The sequence below is a fragment of the Capra hircus genome, chromosome 5 (assembly GCF_001704415.2).
Source record: "Capra hircus breed San Clemente chromosome 5, ASM170441v1, whole genome shotgun sequence".
NCBI classification, from domain to species: domain Eukaryota; kingdom Metazoa; phylum Chordata; class Mammalia; order Artiodactyla; family Bovidae; genus Capra; species Capra hircus.
In genome coordinates, this window is record NC_030812.1 from 101,291,096 (window position 1) to 101,307,419 (window position 16,324).

The 16,324-nt window shown below is 42.3% G+C and overlaps 1 pseudogene; it reads left to right on the forward strand.

The window, feature by feature from the left end:
- Positions 5,810-14,292, forward strand: LOC106501783 (annotated as a pseudogene).

Here is a 16,324-nt window from a genome sequence, read left to right on the forward strand (position 1 = left end):
AAAGGAAACCATAAGCAAGGTGAAAAGACAGCTTTCAGAATGGGAGAAAATTATAGCAAATAAAGCAACTGACAAACAACTAATCTCAAAAATATACAAGCAATTCATGCAGCTCAATTCCAGAAAAATGAACGACCCAATCAAAAAATGGCCAAAGAACTAAATAGACATTTCTCCAAAGAAGACATACAGATGGTTAACAAACACATGAAAAGATGTTCAACATCACTCATTATCAGAGAAATGCAAATCAAAACCACAATGAGGTACCATTTCACACCAGTCAGAATGGCTGTTATTCTAAAGTCTACAAGCAATAAATTCTGGAGAGGGTGTGGAGAAAAGGGAACCCTCTTACACTGTTGGTGGGAATGCAAACTAGTACAGCCACTATGGAAAGCAGTGTGGAGATTCCTTAAAAAACTGGAGATAGAACTGCCTTATGGCCCAGCAATCCAACTGCTGGGCATACACACCAAGGAAACCAGAATAGAAAGAGACACATGTATCCCAATGTTCATTGCAGCACTGTTTATAATAGCCAGGACATGGAAGCAACCTAGATGTCCATCAGCAGATGAATGGATAAGAAAGCTGTGGTACATATACACAATGGAGTATTACTCAGCCATTAAAAAGAATACATTTGAATCAGTTCTAATGAGGTGGATGAAACTGGAGCCTATTATACAGAGTGAAGTAAGCCAGAAAGAAAACCACCAATACAGCATACTAATGCATATATATGGAATTTAGAAAGATGTTAATGATAACCCTGTATACGAGACAGCAAAAGAGACACAGATTAATAGAACAGTCTTTTGGACTCTGTGGGAGAGGGAGAGGGCGGGATGATTTGGGAGAATGGCATTGAAACATGTATAATATCATGTAAGAAATGAATTGCCAGTCCAGGTTTGATGCAGGATACAGGATGCTTGGGGCTGGTGCACTGGGATGACCCAGAGGGATGGTACAGGGAGGGAGGTGAGAGAGGGTTTCAAGATGGGGAACATTTATACACACGTGGTAGATTCATGTTGATGTATGGCAAAACCAATACAATATTGTAAAGTCATTAGCCTCCAATTAAAATAAATAAATTTAAATTTAAAAAGAAATAATACCAGATAGGTTTCACATCTGATGATATATAAAAATATAAAGTTCATGTAGCTAATAGGTCATCCCTCGGAGTTCACTCAAAATAATTGTATCCAATACACAGTGTTTAAAATGAACACAAAGAGAATATTTTAAAAGCATCAAGAGAAAAGCAAATGCTCACAAAAGAGAAATTCCCTTAAGAATATCAGTGGACTTCTGAGAAGAAACATGTCAAGCCAGGAGAGAAGAGATGATATATTCAAACTGATGAAAGGAAACCTGCCAGCCAAGAATACTTTTTTCAGGAAGGTTGTCTTTCAGAAATGAAGATGAGATACAGATGTTCCCTAACAAACAACAGTTGTGGGAGTTCATCAACTCAGGCTTACCTTAGAAGATTGCTGAAGGGAGTTCTTCAAGCTAAATGAAGGATGTTAATTATTATAGGAAAGAAGTGAAAATATACAACACACTTGTAAATGTAAACATGTAATCCAATTCAGAATACTCTAACACTGTAATATAGTGTGCTAACCAATTGACTCTAGTCTAAAGGAAGTATTAAAATAACTATAGAAAAAATATTTTGTTATTTAATATACAATATAAAGAGAGGTAAACACTGACATCAAATATAGGAAATATAGAAGGGGATAAAAATGTAGAGCTTTAGTATGAGATTGAAATTAATTTGTTATCAGTATTATATAGACTTGTGTCTATTTGTGTTTTTCTTGCTCAGTCATCCCCAACTTTTTGCCACCCCAGGGACTATAACCAGCAGGCTCCCCTGGCCATGAATTCTCCAGGCAAGGATACTGGAGTGGGTTGCCACTTCCTTCCCCAGGGATCCCAACCCAGGCATCAAACCTGGGTCTCCTGACTCTTTTGAGTCACCAGTTGTGTCTACAAGATGTTTCATGTGAATCTCATGGCAACAAAAATGTAAAAACCTACAGTAGATTCACAAAAAGTAAAGAGAAGGGAATCAAAGCACGACATTATCCCAAATTATCAGTTCACAGTTCTAACTGTTGTGCAGAACAGTTGAGTTGACCCAGTCTCTTAAAGCATCCTTCGATATCAGCAGAAGAGGACTTTCCTTATACAACGTGAAGAACTAATTAGGCTGTTTATGTTTTTTTTTGAGCCAAAGAACTCTTTCTGCAACTCTTTGTTATGTCATACAGACAGTACAGCTGTACTTTTTTAATTGCAAATTTTCTTCCTGTGATATTCTTGTGTGGTTTTATTGAAAAACTACCAATTGATAAATCATATGAATGCCTTTTCTTCTCTGTTGGTTCTGATTAAGACTTAATAAGAAGTCATATGTCAGTATGTTGTGGTTTGTCCTGTGTATCCTTAGAGACAGAGATTTCCAGAGTTCGTTGTGACATGTCTGTTGGTGACAATCTCCTTCTTTTTGAAAATCAAAGTTTGCCTTGTTAATTGCTGAAAACATTTGCCTTTAAAACAAAAATATCAAGAAGCTAAATGATGTCTTCAAAAATATTTCTTTATATTTGCTATCAGTTCAGTTCAGTCGTTCAGTCATGTCCGAGTTTTGCGACCCCATGAATCGCAGTACACCAGGCCTCCCTGTCCATCACCAACTCCCGGAGTTTACCCAAACTCATGTCCATTGAGTTGGTGATGACATAGAGCCATCTCATCCTCTGTCGTCCTCGTCTCCTCCTGCCACCAATCCCTCCCAGCATCAGGGTCTTACCCAATGAGTCAACACTTCCTATGAGGTGGCCAATGAATTGGAGTTTCAGCCTCAGCATCAGTCCTTCCAATGAACATCCAGGACTGATCTCCTTTAGTATGGACTGGTTGGATCTCCTTGCAGTCCAAGGGACTTGCAAGAGTCTTCTCCAACACCGCAGTTCAAAAGCATCAATTCTTAGGCACTCAGCTTTCTTCATAGTCCAACTCTCACATCCATAGATGACCACTGGAAAAACCATAGCCTTGACTAGACAGAACTTTGTTGGCAAAATAATATCTCTGCTTTTGAATATGCTATCTAAGTTGGTCATAACTTTCCTTCTAAGGAGTAAGTGTCTTTTAATTTCATGGCTGCAATCACCATCTGCAGTGATTTTGGAGCCCCCCAAAATAAGGTCTGACACTGTTTCCACTGTTTCCCCATCTATTTCCCATGAAGTGATGGGACCAGATGCCATGATCTTCGTTTTCTGAATGTTGAGCTTTAAGCCAACTTTTTCACTCTCCTCTTTCACTTTCATCAAGAGGCTTTTTAGTTCCTCTTCACTTTCTGCCATAAGGGTGGTGTCATCTGCATATCTGAGGTTATTGATATTTCTCCTGGTAACCTTGATTCCAGCTTGTGTTTCTTCCAGCCCAGCATTTCTCATGATTTACTCTGCATATAAGTTAAATAAGAAGGGTGACAATTTACAGCCTTGACATACTCCTTTTCCTATTTGGAACCAGTCTGCTGTTTCACGGTCAGTTCTAACTGTTGCTTTCTGACCTGCATATAGGTTTCTCAAGAGGCAGGTCAGGTGGTCTGGTATTCCAATCTCTTGAAGAATTTTCCATAGTTTATTGTGATTCACACAGTCAAAGGCTTTGGCATAGTCAGTGAAGCAGACATCAATGTTTTCGTGGAACTCTCTTGCTTTTTGGTGATCCAGCAGATGCTGACAATTTGATCTCTGGTGCCTCTGCCTTTTCTAAAACCAGCTTGAATATCTGGAACTTCATGGTTCAGATATTGCTGAAGCCTGGGTTGGAGAATTTTGAGCATTACTTTACTAGTGTGTGAGATGAGTGCAATTCTGCGGTAGTTTGAGCATTCTTTGGCATTGCCCTTCTTTGGGATTGGAATGAAAACTGACATTTTCCAGTCCTGTGTCCACTGCTGAGTTTTCCAAATTTGCTGGCATATTGAGTGCAGCACTTTCACAGCATCATCTTTCAAGATTTGAAATAGCTCAACTGGAATTCCAACACCTCCACTGGCTTTGTTCGTAGTGATGCTTTCTAAGGCCCACTTGACTTCACATTTCAGGATGTCTGGCTCTAGGTGAGTGATCACACCATCATGATTATCTGGATCATGAAGATCTTTTCTGTACAGTTCTTCTGTGTATTCTTCCCACCTCTTCTTAATATCTTCTGCTTCTGTTAGGTCCAGACCATTTCTGTCCTTTATCGAGCCCATCTTTGTATGAAATGTTCCCTTGGTATCTCTGATTTTCTTGAAGAGATCTCTAGTCTTTCCCATTCTGTTGTTTTCCTCTATTTCTTTGCATTGATTGCTGAGGAAGTCTTTCTTATCTCTCCTTGCTAATCTTTGGAACTCTGCATTCAGATGCTTATATCTTTCCTTTTCTCCTTTGCTTTTTGCTTCTCTTCTTTTCACAGCTATTTATAAGGCCTCCCCAAACAGCCATTTGTTTTTTTTTGCATTTCTTTTCCATGGGGATGGTCTTGATCCCTGTTTCCTGTACAAGGTCATGAACCTCATTCCATAGTTCATCAGGCACTCTATCTATCAGATCTAGGCCCTTAAATCTGTTTCTCACTTCCACTGTATAATCATAAGGAATTTGATTTAGGTCATACCTGTATGGTCTAGTGGTTTTCCCTACTTTCTTCAATTTAAGTCTGAATTTGGCAATAAGGAGTTCATGATCTGAGCCACAGCCATCTCCCGGTCTTGTTTTTTGCTGACTGTATAGAGCTTCTCCATCTTTGGCTGCAAAGGATATAATCAATTTTATTTCGGTGTTGACCATCTGGTGATGTTCATGTGTAGAGTCTTCACTTATGTTGTTGGAAGAGGGTGTTTGCTATGACCAGTGCATTCTCTTGGCAAAACTCTATTAGCCTTTGCCTTGCTTCATTCTGTACTCCAAGGCCAAATTTGCCTGTTGCTCCAGGTGTTTCTTGATTTCCTACTTTTGCATTCTAGTCCCGTGTAATGAAAAGGACATCTCTTTTGGGTGTTAGTTCTAAAAGGTCTTGTAGGTCTTTATAGAACCGTTCAACTTCAGCTTCTTCAGTGTTACTGGTTGGGGCATAGGCTTGGATTACTGTGATATTGAATAAACCTGCCTAGGAAACGAACAGAGATCATTCTGTCTTTTTTGAGATTGCATCCAAGTACTGCATTTTGGACTCTTTTGTTGACCATGATGGCTTCTCCATTTCTCCATTTCTCCTAAGGGATTCTTGCCCACAGTAGTAGATATAATGGTCATCTGAGTTAAATTCACCCATTCCAGTCCATTTTAGTTCGCTGATTCCTATAATGTTGATGTTCACTCTTGCCATCTCCTTTTGACCACTTTCAATTTGCCTTGATTCATGGACCTAACATTCCAGGTTCCTCTGCAATATTACTCTTTACAGCATTTGACTTTGCTTCTATCACCAGTTACATCCACAGCTGAGTATTGTTTTTGTTTTGGCTCTATCTCTTCATTCTTTCTGGAGTTATTTCTCCACTGATCTCCAGTAGCAGATTGGGCACCTACTGACCTGGGGAGTTCCTCTTTCAGTATCTGACCATTTTGCCTTTTCATACAGTTCATGGGGTTCTCAAGGTCATTATTTACCTTAATTCAGTTTCCTTTTCTTTAACCCTCCCAGCCCTCTGATCACTGCTGTTTCTGCAGGAAACCACACCCAGGCACTGCCGCACTGCAAAAACTGCATGTCCATAATGGCAGACTCTGCTGCCTCAGAGGAGAGCGTCCCCTACTGCTCAGGTGAGTGTCCCAAAGGACAGAACACTCTTCTCATTCCCCAGGTCAATGCCCCATTGTCCCATTTCTCTCTCCTCAGACAGAAGACTGCTTTGCCTGGTGGATGGAGGTGGTGCTCCCAGGGCTCCTGGGGCGCCATCTGTGATGACGGCTGGGACCTGGACGATGCCCACATGGTGTCCAGGCAGCTGGGCTGTGGAGAAGCTCTCAGTGCCAAAAGGTCTGCTCACTTCTGGGCAGGATCAGTGCCCATCTAGCTGGACGACCTGAACTGTACAGGAAATGAGTCACTCGTGTGGAGGTGCCCTTCTGGAGGCTGGGGGCGGCACTACTGCAGACATAAGCAGGACGTGGGGGTCATCTGCTCAGGTCTATGCTGCACTCTGTCCACAGGCTAGGGGATGAGTGGAGCCCTGGAGTACAGGAGTCTGAGCCCTGAGGGAGAGACGCTGAAATGACCCGAGTAGGAGGCTTCCTCCCATGGAACCTGTCTTTGCAGCAGACGTGAAGGCGAGGTGCTTTCACTTCCTCCTGTAGCAGCTGATGTTCTGGTTCTTTATTCTCAATAGTGTTTCCTGGCAGAGCTGGTTCTTAGTTTCCACTTGAAAGCAAGGCTCTGTCTTCAGTTTCCTGTGGTAGTACAGTCTGGAGATATTGTTGATGTTGTATTGAAAGCACAGATATACTCTATTCAGCTCTGTTTGATAGGAATCTGACTATGGTTCCGTGGGCCAACATCCCAGTGTCCACAGGGCTGCATTCTTCCTGGAGACATGGGGAGGACTCCTTTGCCAGCCTTTCCTGGTTTCTATGTGGCCTCATTCCTTGGCTCGGAGCCCTCTTTCTTCTTCAGACAGACAACAAACTGTGTCTCTTCTGAATATTCTTCCTTATATTTCCCTCTGACTATAGTTGGGAAAGTTTATCCACTTCTAAGTTGGGGCTAAGGAGATAATTAGACTGAGCTTATGTGTTTAACCAACAATATTGTAGGTTTAGCCCACAACCCCAAAGTCCTTACTAATCGTATCTGTAAAGCTCCTTTTGCAGGTAAGGAAACATATTTACAGGCCACAGGGATTAGGATATGAACATATCTGTGGGTTCATTATTCTGCCAGTTATTCATTATTCTCCAATATCTACTTCACTTGCTATTTTAGCGGTTTTGTCAGGAAGCAGGACTCAGCTCCCCTACCTGGCAGGTACTCAGGTTCATCTTGCTCTCTGTTCATATCCACTCTATCATCTCGGTAGAAATAGAAAGACAGACTTTAATGGACAAAGTCGGGTAAAATGGAGATAAATCTCATTCTTGTCATCTAGTGGGCATCTCCTCAGCTGGGTCAGGGATTTGTGGTCACAGTATCTGGGAAAGAGGAAGACCCAGAGCACTGAGTGGGCTGACAGTGTCCTGTTTTCTCTCTTTCAGTCTTAGAGTTCCTAGCCCTCAGGATGGTGAGCAAGGACCAGCAGTGTGCTGGGTGGATGGAAGTTTTCTAAAATGGGACCTGGGGCAGTGTCTGCCACAGCCCCATGGAAGACATCACCGTGTCTGTGATCTGTAGTCAGCTTGGCTGTGGGAACAAGGGTACCCTCAACACTGTTGTTGATCTTAGGGAAAATTCTAGATCCTGGTGGGTGGATGGAATCCGGTGTCAGAAAACTGACACATCTCTCTGGCAGTGTCCTTCTGACCCTTGGAACTACACCTCATGCTTTCCATATCAAGAAGCATATATCTCATATGCAGGTGACTTACTGTCTGTTTCTATACCAACCCTGATGGACATTGTTAGTGTAATTTTATATTCTCCCATCTAAATGACAAGATTAGGTTGGGTCTACAAAGAGGTGTATGTGCCTGTGTTTCCAGTGTGTTTGTGTTTGTTGTGGAGACTGGTAAACAGTAAATGGACAAAGTGATTTCAGCTGGTGATCAGATGCAGTGAATGTCTCAGCCCAGTAGATAATGAGCCTGTGTTTACACTTGCCCTTTGCACTGAGCCTAGGACTTAAGATAGTTTTGTTTGGGGAAAAGACTACCTCCAGCTGCTCCTAATCCAGCACATCCTTACTTATGCAGGAAGGAGACACCAGAGCTGTCCAACTGTTGCCCCTTGCACAGGTATGTCAGCCCTGACCACTTCCCTGAGGTTCCCAGAGGCTCCTTCCTCCCACTAGGGGCAGTCACAGGAGGGGCTGCTGCCTTTTCAGACAGAGAGAAGCTCTGATTCAGGGAAGGAGACAGCGAGTGCTCAGGGCGGGTGGAGGTCTGGCACAGCGGCTCCTGAGGCACTGTGTGCGATGACTCCTGGAGCCTGGCAGAGGCCGAGGTGGTGTGTCAGCAGCTGGGCTGTGGCCAGGCCCTGGAAGCTGTGTAGGCCATGGCATTTGGCCCTGGAAGCAGGAGCATCTGACTGGACAAGACACAGTGTGGGAGCTGGAAGTCCTCCCTGTGGAACTGTGCTGCAAAGCCCTCGGGGCAGAGTGACTGCAAGCATGAGGAGGATGCTGGTGTGAGGTGTTCTGGTGAGCGAGGGACTCAGGGTATACCCTGGTGAGTGGAGGACCAGGTTTGAGGCTGTGACAGAAGGAGGTGTGAGCTTGTACCGAGAAGCACTTCTTTGAATAGCCTGCTGCTTTGTACTCTGGCTCTATGAGAGGCAGTTGCCTGATCTCCTGGAATCTGGGAGATATCAGCCTGCCCATGATGACAAGCATGTGTGCTAAGTCTTTTAAGTCATATCTGACTCTTGCAAGCCCATAAACTGTAGCCTACCAGTCTCCTCTGTCCATGGAATTTTTTAGACAAGAATACTGGAGTGGGTTGCCATGCCCTCCTCAAGGGGATCATCCCAATCCAGGGATCGAACTGGCATCTCTTATGTCTTATGTTGACAGGCAAATTCTTTACCAGTAGTGCCACCTGGAGAGCCTGATGATAGACATATCCTATGGCTTTTTCAGGCAAACTTGGTACAATAATCCATTGTTTTTTTTTCCTTTTTTCCTGGTGAGAGGACAAGTTCCCCACACCTATGGAAGTAAGTGGTTCTGGCTGGTCTGAGCTGTGTGATAGAGGAGACCCCCATATTTTCAGTGGCTCTAGTGGTAAAGAACTTACCTGTCAATACAAGAGACATAAGAGATGTGGGTTCCATTCTTGGGTCGGGAAAATCCCGTGGAGAAGGAAATGGCAACCCACTCCAGTATTCTTGCCTGGAGAATCCCATGGACAGAGTATCCTGGTGGGGTACAATTCACAGGGTCACAAAGAATCGAACATGACTGAAGCGACTTAGCATGCACTATGTATCTTTATATTTCTGACAAAATTACCCATTTCAGTACAGGAAAGCTTAATGATTTTGTGTTTACAGTCCTGTTAAGCAGTGGCAGCTGGAGTCCTCCAGAGCTTTACCAACTGTCATCCTGTAAAAATCCTCTAGAATCAGACTGAAAAGACACTTTACATAGCTTAGGGAAGCACTTGTGTCAATCACAACTTGAGCTTCAGGAAAACCCACTGTATCTGAATCATGACTTCATAGCCTTGAAGGCTCAGAAGAGGACCAGGATAAGGACAGAGGGGTTCTTCTGGACTTATGAACCTCATAAAACCCTATGGCCATCTTCTCTCCTCCAGTACCATTTTAGGTTCAGGTCCAAACCCTGGCATCTTCTCCCTTCCTGTGATCCTCTGCATCATTCTGGGAGCCCTTCTCTTCACGATCCTCATCATCCTGGGGATTCAGCTACACAGATGGAGAGCAGAGCACCAAGGTGAGGCTTCAGTTCAGTTCAGTTCAGTTCAGTTGCTCAGTCGTGTCCGACTCTTTGTGAACCCACGAATGGCAGCACGCCAGGCCTCCCTGTCCATCACCATCTCCCGGAGTTCACTCAGACTCATGTCCATCGAGTCCGTGATGCCATCCAGCCATCCCATCCTTCTCCTACTGCCCCCTCAATCCCTCCCACCATCAGAGTCTTTTCCAATGAGTCAACTCTTCTCATGAGGTGGCCAAAGTACTGGAGTTTCAGCTTCAGCATCATTCCCTCCAAAGAAATCCCAGGGTTGATCTCCTTCAGAATGGACTGGTTGGATCTCCTTGCAGTCCAAGGGACTCTCAAGAGTCTTCTCCAACACCACAGTTCAAAAGCATCCATTCTTCGGCGCTCAGTCTTCTTCACAGTCCAACTCTCACATCCATACATGACCACAGGAAAAACCATAGCCTTGACTAGACGGACCTTAGTCGGCAAAGTAATGTCTCTGCTTTTGAATATGCTATCTAGGTTGGTCATAACTTTTCTGGATGCTAAGTGATCTGGAAAATGCTGGGAAAGGAATTGAATCTGTTGTGACATCAAGAAAGTGCACAAGTATTGATCTCTGTCCTCATTATCTGGCAGAATTCCACATTTTCTACAGTAGACATCAAGATTTGAAAGAGTTGAATCCTTGGTTCTGGTTTGAACGTAAGATGTCTTAAGAAGTATGACTTCCTGTGTGAAAAGGGTCAGTGGAAATTGATTGTGGGATCAAGGTCAGGTTCAGGAAACCTACTTCTGTTCCATATAGCTAAGAAAGAAGCCTGAGCAGCTCAGAGGGGTTCCCCATGGGTTAATATTGGAGAACATTAAAAGCTTTGCCTATTGGTAAACGGAATATCTCTAGGGTGAGTCTCTAACTCAAGCCACTTTCCCAGCTTTATCTGCTTTCAAAGATGTAGTTGGTGGAGGCTTGTACCAGGAGATTGATGATCTCATAAAACCAGGGAGGAAGGACCTGTTGGACAGCCAAGATAAGTCCCATGTCCTCCCCTCTGCTCATGAGCTGGCTATGTGTTGATTTCAGCAAACAGAGACCCAACCTCACTAACCCACCTTCACGTAGAGCTTCAAGCCTTCTGTCTACAAGTCTGAACTGTCAGTATTTCCTCTAAACTATGACAGCAGGCATCCTACCAGGGTAAAGGTTTCCATTTTTCTATGATGATTTTCTCCCTACCAGTTAACCTGTCTGATGACTCAGCAACTAACTCTGCTCCAGGTAGCAGGTCTTCCCTTGGATGGTGGAGATGTGGAGGAGGAATCTTGTCTGAGGATCTCTTCCTGTGATTAAGATGGGAAGGATCTCTTTTCTCTAGTTCACAACAATGTTTTCCCTCTCTTGCCTGCTCTGTGACCTCAGAAATGGAAAGATCAGACCCAGTTCTCTGTATCCACAATCACTTGTACCCAGTTACAGACTGGGTATGCATCTAATCGGGCTTCCCAGGTGGTGCTAGTGGTAGAGAACCCACCTGCCAATGTGGGAGACTGAAGAGATGCTGGTTTGATCCCCGTGTCAAGAAGATCTCCTGGAGGAGGGCATGGCAACCAACTCCAGTAGTCTTGCCCAGAGAATCCACATGGACAGAGGAGCCTGGCAGGCTACGTTCCAAGGGATCACAAAGAGGCAGACAGGACTGAAGCAACTGACGATGCATGTATCTAACTGAGCATGCATGTATTAAAGATTTTAAGACCATTAAAAAAGAAAAGAACATCGGAAACAGATAAACTCAAAATTGTATGGCTAAAGAGAACACTGGCAACTATAGTTGGTTCCAGAGTCTGATATTTTAATCATTTCATGGCCTTTTTTATGTATTGAGACAAAAGTATTGCTATTGATAAGCCCTGGAATCTATGGAGAGATCAGTGCTAGTACTTATCAATTACCAGAAACTCTTTCTTACAAGGAATTGGAGAAAAGAGAATGTCCTCTCTGGGTCTTCTCCAGATAGTAAAGATGGACAGCCTCTGGAGGTGAGATCCTAAGGTCAACCAAGGTCTAGAAGGGACTGAAGCGTCCTGTGACTGGGATGGTGGGATATCCTGTCTCTGAGTAACAAATGTCCAGGATCCCTCTCCAGCCAGCTCTGGGTTTCCCAGACCTTCAGAGGTCATATGAATGCCTGGTTCAGATTCATCCTCCCCGGTCACTGATATGCGCATAGTATGTGTTACAACTCTGTACCATATGTTTGAAAATAGTACCTGAAACTTTTATAATAGCTTTTATAATAAATTTTTCATAATAGCTTTTGTTGATTCTTTATGATATGAGAGATAATGTTAGAAAAATATGATTGATCCTGATATATTGGAATAATTAGAAGATTTAAATGATTTATGAGCACATTAAGATCAAATACATGCCTTTGACACAGGCTTGGCATATAGAATCTATATTTATCAGTTATTTGAACCTCTGCACACACAGAGAGAAAGGAGAATGGCTTCCTGGGTTTTCTCCAGATAGTAAAGATGGACAACCCCTGGAGGTGAGATCCTAAGGTCTACCAAGGTCTAGAAGGGACTGAAACCCAGGTGTCCTATGACTGGGATGGTAGGATATCCTGTCTCTGAGTAACAGATGTCCAGGCTCCCCCTCCCACCAACTCTGTGTCTCCCAGAGTTTCAGAGAGCACAGAGACACCTGGGTTCTCTTGGTCCAGACTCATGCTCTGCAGTCACTGGTATGGTACAGTGCATAGTATGTGTTACATATACTATGTACATATACATATATACTATGCATATATAGTGCATAGTATGTGTTAAAACTCTGTACCATATGCTCAAAAATAGTATCTGAAACTCATAGCATAATAGCTTTTGTTGATGCTTTTTGATATGAGAGGCCATGTTAGAAAAATATGATTGACCCCGATATATTGGAATATTTAGAAGGTTTAAATAATTTCTGAGCACACTGAGATCAAACACATGCCTTTGACAGCCCTGGAATATGGAGTATATATGCATCATTTATTTGAATCTCTGCCTGAGAAGGGACTTAGGGCATCACTTAATCCAGCACATACTTTGTTATTCCACCTAAGTTCTTGTCTGTTTTCAGAACTTCCAGGACAGAACATCAACACCACAAGAAATGGTTATGATGATGTTGATGAGTTACCTGTTCCCATAAATCCTTTCTTCCCTGGGATGAATGAGAATTACTTTTCCCCAAAGGACAGAGGTGGTGCCAGGTATTCCCAGACAGGTGAGTTGACAGCTCAGTAGTCTGACTTCATCATGGTGGAGAAGATGAGTTTAGACCCACTTCAACAGTCAGTGTTTCTTTACTATCAGAACTGGCGTAGCCTCATATACCTAGATGGCATTCCAGGTGGCACAGTGAAAAAGACTCTTCCTGCCAATGCAGGAGACAAAAGAGACTTGGATTTGATCCCTGAGTCAGGAAGATTCCCTGGAGAAGGAAATGGCAACCCACCCCAGTAATTTTGCCAGGAAATAATGTAGACAGTAGAGCCCGGCATGCTACAGTGCATGGGGTCACAGAGTCGAATACAAGTGAGCATGCATGCATCACATGTATCAGATATTATCAACTCTTCCTTATCCCTGGAATATTGGAGCTACTTCATCTCTTCTGAGAGGATAACATACTGTGTTCTCTTGTCCATGTCCATCATCAATTGGATATAGACACATCTGTACACATTGTTACAGGCTTTGTTCCTATTTTCATACCCCAAATTGAAATATATATTCTGACAATAAATTTGGGGATTTTTCATAGTGAGAATTAATCTGAAATGGTTTTTAATGGAGATGTAAATTCAATCTATGAGCTGTAAAGCTTGTTTTGAGAGATTTGTGTAACCAAATGTTTAAAGTTGATTGCTCACTATTAAAGCAGAATCTGAAATAGCCTTAACTAGAGAATCATAAAATCTCAGCACTAGACGGGAACCACGAGAAAATTTTCTCTCACTGGTTCAATTGTCAGATGAAGACCCTCATTCCCAAGGACTAGGCTTTCTGCTTATATGTGGCGATGTGGTCCTTGGGGAGCAGGAGGTTGTGGAATTTGGTTGAGTTGTCTTCTTCTGGCATCTGACAGAGGACCCAGAGTGTTCTCATGAAGCTTGTAGGTCAGGCTGGTTCTGTTGTTGACTTGCTGAGAAGACAGCATCTGAGACATTCTACAGAGGTCTTCTCTTGTCTCCACTCCCGGGGAAATCAGACCCACTGGGTGTGGAAAAGGCATGCACATCTATTTTCCATTCCTTGCTACTATTGGTCCACCTTCTTTCCAATTGCCAAGGTCCAGACAAGACGTTGCATGGAGTAGCTGAGTCAGTATGAAGTAGCTCCATCCTTTTAGACAATGCTGGGTGCTCCACCCCCCATCTCAGTTATTTTGTGGCCCCTTTTACTATCCTTCCATCAGATGTTATGTCTTGTCACTTTGTAACCACTAAAACCAGGTTCTCTTTACTGTTTCAGGCATCTCTCTGAAGTCTCTGAGAGAAACTGTCAACTCTGGGGTGAAGGAGAAGGAGTCCTCATTGATCTTGAGACTAGAAGAGCCTGGATATGATGATGTTGAGCTTAGCACTATGTAGTGCCATTTTTGAAGCAAGAAACTCTTGAAAGACATCCCTGTAATGTTGTTTTTCAAATAAATGAGAATCCTGTCTTCGTTATAACTGCAGTTTTTACACAGTATTATGGTTAAAGGAAATTATTCATAATTTTAAAAACCTAGATATATTCACTACCACCCTTAGAAAATTCAGTATTTAAATATGCCCCAGTCCTCAATGAAATCTCAGTTGAAACTCAGAGTTATTACTTCCCCATAGCCTACATGTTTCCATTCCTTTAGGTACTGAGAAAGTCACACTTAAATAGCATAAACGTCTGAAATCTGGCCCTGAAAGTGTTTACTCTTAGAAAGGTAAACTCAGAAGCACATAACTGAATATTCCAAAATATTCTACATGCCGTCTACTAAAACTGAGAAGTGAGACTCACGGTGAATGGGTTGATCAGGTGGAATGGGAATGGTTGCAGCTCTTCTGATTTTGCTCAAATTTTTATGGAATGTTAATCACAAAAATATGTTACTAACAGTATCTTTTACTCTAACTGCCTTCTCTTTTTTCTAGTTATTCCATAACATCCTTAATCTTCCCCTTCACCATCAAATTGTATATTCTAATTTTCATAAATCCTCTTGTTCTCCATCCTTTTCTATGAGTATCTGTTTTCTGTTCCACTCTCTGGCTGTTTTTATGGTGACACCCAGTGGCTCTAACCTTCCCATTTGTGAATTTTTTTAAGTGGCTGTATTAACTTTAATGACTTCTCAGGTGGTGGTAGTGGTAAAGAACCTCCCTGCCAATGCGACCCCTGGGTTAGGAAGATCCCACGGAGAAGGGGAACCTACTCCAGTATTCTTGCTTGGAAAATCCCTTGGACAGAGGAGGCTGGTGGGTTACAGTTCATGAGGTCACAGAGAGTTGGCACTCTCTGTCAACTGAGCAGCTACCTAGGATTAACTTTAAACTTGCCCATCCCAAACCATCCTCACATATTTTTTGGAGTTGTGTCAAAAGAGAGAGCTGGCTGACAAGACAAGACAGGCAAGCTAAACAATGCTCTTTTCATGCTTAAAAAACATTATGGTTCATAATTAGCTGTATAGAAAAGTTTCCAAATATTTTTTTTTTTTGCATTCCAGCAGAATGAATGTTCTCACAACCATATTCTAATGGTACAATTACTTAACTAAGATTTTCTTTATGTTTACTATCTTTTTAAGTTAAGTATTTTCTTTAAAAATGGAACATGCATTACTGCTAAAAAATATCCATGAAATAATGGAAAACTTTTTAAACTCCACTATATGTACAGGTATTTTTGCAAAATCCCCATGCAGTAACTTAAGCCAAAATTTGGGATGCAACAAACTACATTAGGAAGCTTAAAAACCTTAACTCAAGTCTCTGATGCTCTATGTTTGGAATTTTTCTTTCTATCCTCAGCCTCACTATACCTTTAGAATCATTTCAGGAACAAGCAATACTGACCTAAGCAGCATTCCCTAAACACATCAGATTCTTTTGCAACTTTGTGTCCTGCATGCGTTTCTTCTCTCTGTAATGGCATTCTTTACTCTCTGGTCCTAACGCTCTTCTCTTATCTCTCCCAATTTTGAGTAAGTTGTTGGATTTTTTTACTTACATCACTTATCAATACAATACATTAAATTGAGTTAGTATACTCATCAGATAACTAATGAGATATAATCCTATTGGATAATAACTATTAATTATTTATTTGATACTACATAATTAACTAGCATTTTGGAAAATACCCTGATTCTGGGAAAGATTGAGGGCAAGCGGAGAAGGAGGTGACAGAGGATGAGTTGGTTGGATGGTATCACCGACTCAATGGACAAGAGTTTGAGCATACTCTGGGAGATGGTAAAGGACAGGAAAACCTGGCATGCTGCAGCCTATGGGGTTGCTAAGAGCTGGACATGACTACGTGACTGAACAACAACAATTAACTAGTTTTAAGAATGAATAAAATTCTCATTCCAATGAATATATCCCTTGGCTATTTCCACTTTAAAAATGCATGTCTTGAACGAATGCT